The sequence below is a fragment of the Mastomys coucha genome, unplaced genomic scaffold (assembly GCF_008632895.1).
Source record: "Mastomys coucha isolate ucsf_1 unplaced genomic scaffold, UCSF_Mcou_1 pScaffold22, whole genome shotgun sequence".
In the NCBI taxonomy this organism is placed as follows: domain Eukaryota; kingdom Metazoa; phylum Chordata; class Mammalia; order Rodentia; family Muridae; genus Mastomys; species Mastomys coucha.
Window position 1 is genome coordinate 88,436,196 of NW_022196905.1, and position 4,901 is coordinate 88,441,096.

The following is a 4,901-nucleotide window of genomic DNA, read 5'->3' on the forward strand; positions in this document are numbered from 1 at the left end:
GAGAGCAGTTGGCTGGCATCAATGCTTTACACTAAAAGGCACAAAATCTCTCTTGTTTCATAGTTGTGTGTAGTACGCGAATGTTCTTTGAATCTGTTTTTTTCTATTCTTAACTCTCATTTTTAGCTTTATTTAGTTCTTTATACAAGTATTAGCTGGCATTGTGTTTCAATAAAAAAACACTGATAAATGCATATTATTATTATTATTATTATTATTATTATTATTATTATTAAACTCCATACAAAACCACAGATATATTTGAGGCATTACAAACATCCGTTTGTGGTATTCTTTTAATCCATGGAACAAATTCTTCTGGCTGACGTAACACAGACCCAAGATCTGATTTACTGAGAGTAAATCTAAGGAATGAAAATCTTACTTTTTGGATTGATACGTGTTCTTAAAATGTGGAAAATCTGCGGAGAGCTGGGGAGATAGCTTGATTCACCGGTTTCTAAAAGCTAAGATCCATGCCGAGCAGCAGGTGACAACCCACACCTTTAAGCCCAGTGCTCAGGAGGTCGATCTCCAAATATGAGGGCAGCCAGGTCTGCAGAGGGGGTTCCAGGACAGCCAGGGCTACACAGAGAAACCTATCCCTCCTGGTTTCTGTGTGACAGAGTAGTCCAGCAGGGCCTGGCCCTTGCTGTGCAGTCCCTCCTGCCCCAGCTATATGCTTGCTTATCTCCATCTCTTTCTATGATCCATCTTAAATTAAATTTTAAAATGTGAGGTACATAGAAGAGTTTATTTCCAATATTGTAGGTATGCAATTATTCCAGCACTAGTTGCTGAAAGGTCATAATTTTAGTATCAAATTCTGTATTTTATGCTAGAAGAAGTCACAGCTTCATTGTAGTCAGAGTCAATATTATATGCTTCTCTTGGTTAAAAAACACTTCCTGGGCAGTGGTGGCGCATGCCATTAATCCCAGCACTTGAGAGGCAGAGGCAGGCAGATTTCTGAGTTCAAGGCCAGCCTGGTCCACAGAGTGAGTCCTGCACAGAGAAACCCTGTCTGGAAAAACAAGAAAAAAAAAAAAAACCAAACAAACAAACCTTAATTAGTTCAGTAAGAAGCCATGGTTTTGTAAATGAGTGACTTGTATACAGGAAAATGTCTGATTATGTACTTTACTAAACCTTCCTTTTAACATGGCTCTGTAGATTGCTGCTACGGACTGTTACCCTCATACAACACACCCATGATGGTTAACTCTAGAATGTGGACCTCTCAGATTCAAAACCAGGCTCCAAACCACAAACTCAAGATGTTTCTACCTAACTTCTTTGTGCTTTAATTCCCTCATCTATAAAATGAGAGCAGCGACAGCGTTCATCTGATAAGATAATTAAAAATGAGCTAACTTACGTCAAGCACTTGGAGCCTTTGTCTGGCATCTAGTATGCAAAATAAACATTTGTACTAAAGTAGGCCATGTGTTTGTGAAGCAATATAATTCACCTTGGTAGCTAGTATTTTTGCGGGGCCTGTGAGATAGGGGTGGGGATTGCTAGAGATGAATCCCGCAGCCTTACTCATATTAGGCAAGTGCTTTATCAGTTATGGCGTTAGTCTCTTCTTATCCAGAGTTTGGCAGCAATGGTGGTGAAGTAGTCTAGCTACATCTGTATCATGGCTTTCCAACGTGCTCAAATTAGTTTTTATATTTAAAAAATTATTTTTGTGCACATACTTCAGCAATAACCATAAACAAATTTGCAATAAAAATAAGCTCTCCCACATAAAACTGCAGTTGGAGAAACAGACTAGAGAGAGATTGCAGATGCATTACCATAGAATTGAGTGGGTCCATGAGTTTACACTGGAGAGTGAGTGTAGCTAATTGATTAGGTGTAATACTTTTTTCTTTTTTCTTTTTATCTTAGTGGAGACTAGAACATGGCTAAGTTTAAATGAGTATTGCCTTAAAAGACTTAGCACTTTCAAAAGAAAGAATGCTTCCCCAATGATTAGAAATCTCCACAGCATTGTATCAATTTCATAAATTAAGCAATACATTGCATTATATTTCTTTTTATATAGAACCAAATTGTTTAAATGTACTAGATGTAAATAGGTTTCTAAAAAAATAAAAGAAAGAAAGAAAGGAAAAGAAATTAGGTTTCAAACAAAAATCTTGAACCACAGACAAAAGATGTATCAACTGGAGCTACATTATATTCTACAGAATACAAAACTAACTCAAAATGGATCAAACACTAGAGGATTCAAATAACTACTCCATTAAAAAGCATGATGCTAGTGAGTTCTGACCAATTTTCTAAAACCTTTACCTGAAGCAGTTTGAATAGGAGAATCTAGAAAAGCACTTCATTGAGATGCCAAAGTTATCCCCTAGTTACAACAGAATCAAATTGCATAAATACAATTGAACATATATAATGTTTAGATGCTAGAACTCTTAGAATTGCTTAAAAAGTAAAAAGAAAAAAAAAAGTGGACCCTTATCCCTCTCTTATTTGTTCCAGAGGATCCTTACAAGTGGTGATTTCAAAGCTTTGATTTATTGATTTGGGCTAATACATGGCCATTACAAGATTTATTTTGAAACAATGAGCCTATTTCTTATTAACCAGTCAGAGCAGAATTGTAAAAGGAGCAGGGTGAGAGGTGACAAAGCTAAGTGTCTGCTGAGAACAGGCAGATGCTAGGCGTGAGTGGAGAAGGTGGAGAGCACTGTAGAATAGGAAGAACGTGGTGCTCCAGGAGCTAGGCCTCATTCAAAAGTGGAATGCTCACCTCATTCCAGTGCATTTTGAGAATGTCTAAATTAGGCTTGGCATGGCCAGGCCTCCCGGCTATTTATTATGTAAAGAGTACAAATTGACATCTTCCAGTTAATTGCCCATTGGATCTATTAATTACTTTTAAAAATACCTTATCAGCAAATCAAATTAATGAATTTGTGTAATTCCTATTTCTTCTTAAAGAAGACTGTTATTTGTGTGGGCATGTGTGTATACATGTGTATGTCTGTCTGGTTTTTTGTTTGTTTGTTTTTGGGTTTTTTTGGTTTGTTTTTGTTGTTTTTTTGTTTGTTTGTTTTTTGGTTTTTCGAGACAGGGTTTCTCTGTATAGCCCTGGCTGTCCTGGAACTCACTCTGTAGACCAGGCTGGCCTCGAACTCAGAAATCCGCCTGTCTCTGCCTCCCAAGTGCTGGGATTAAAGGCATGCACCACCATCGCCCAGCTTCTGTCTGTTTTAATAGTAATTTATTTGCTAGACAACTACAACAAAGACAATTTTTTTTCAACACATGATACTGGAGAAAATTAAAGGTTAGATTCTTATATCTTCTGGGGTTCTTCTGTGAGCCTTGTGCTCCTAAACCTGAGTCTATGTACTTGTCACTTGAAAACTAATTTGGGGAAAATGAAAGTTGGTGGAAGTCAATTAGATTTATCCTAGGCATGATATCATACAGGGAAGGGAGGAGCTAGAATCACCCTCTCCAAACCAACCCTCTTAGGGAACTAAAGTACTAGAAAGGAGGAAGACCGCGTTCTGAATAGGTTCTTTATCACCGTGAGAATCTTGTCAAACGATTAGATTCAGAGGCTATTTAAACAATTAGACTACAAGAGCTCCGACCTAAAGGATGTTTTCTAAATTGGAACAGGCTATTGGAAAATGGTGGAATTGCAGAAGGTTGCTCTTAATCAGCTAAAGTAGGTGACTGGTAGCCTGTCCTTAAAGGACACACCTTGTCCTGGTCCCTTCCTGTCTTTGTTTTACTTCTTGGCTACCGGGAGTTGAGCAGCTCTGATCTGCTGTATCCTCTGTCCGTGCTCCCTAGACTGAGACCTCAGGAACTTTCAGCAAAATAAATCCTTGTTCCCTCCAGTTGCTTTTCTCCAGGATTTGGTCCAAAGAAAAAGCTATTCCAGTTGTCTTAGGCAGGGGGAAGCAAAGAGTTCTGTTAAGGGCATCCCAAGGGGGCAGCGCTTGCCTCTGATACAATGTGTGTGTGTGAGTGCTGGTGGGCACAGAGCGTAGTGGCTAGAAGTTCTCAGGACATTTTCCTTGACACGGACTATGATGGAGGGAAATGAAACATGGGCCAAGGCCTATATTTATCTGAGAGGTCTTTAGCAAAGACCTACACAGCATGGACCACTGGATGCAGCAGGTTCTTTGTGGGGCAGTAGTCTGTGCAGGCAACCTGGTCCGGAGACCCGGTCTCCCGGTGGGTAATAATTTCTGCCTGCAGGGGACCGAAGGTGTTCGACCACGCCTCCTGGGTCCCTGGCTCCTGTTTCAGTCACAATCCCCCACAGGTCCCAGCAGGAGAGGCGTGTGACATTGGTCATGTATTAGCAGCACCAATTTATTTTTACATGAAAATAAAGATTCCCCAAGCTCTCAGCCCAAACCAATGAGAAGTACCTGCTGTTGAACCCTGAATCACCCCCAAAACTGTATATAAATCCTATCCAGGGGATTAAAGGTGTTTGAAAGATCTACTCTGTTGTAGGAGCCTTTTGTTCTAAGAGCTGTAACCCTTTGGAAAAAGGTCTGCACTCCTGAAACACGAAACTCGGCCTGAAGCTGTGCCACACTCCTCACTGGCTAGTTGGCCTCTCGTTTGCCCAGCCCCACCTGACTCGGTGCAGAGCAGCGTGGAGCAACTGAGTGATCTGGAAGGCCAGGCAGAGACAGAGGTAGGCCAACAGCAGCGGCAGAGAAACCACTTCTCCCTGCCCCGTGCTCGCTTCCCTTTGCTGGAGCTCTCACACCAGGCCAGGCCAGAGATCTCTGTGGAAAGCCTCTCGCACACAGGCCCACAGTTCTTTTTTTTTTTTAAATTGAATTAAGTTTTATTGCATTGTGATGAGAAAAAATACATGATTTCAATTTATCTGTATTTGT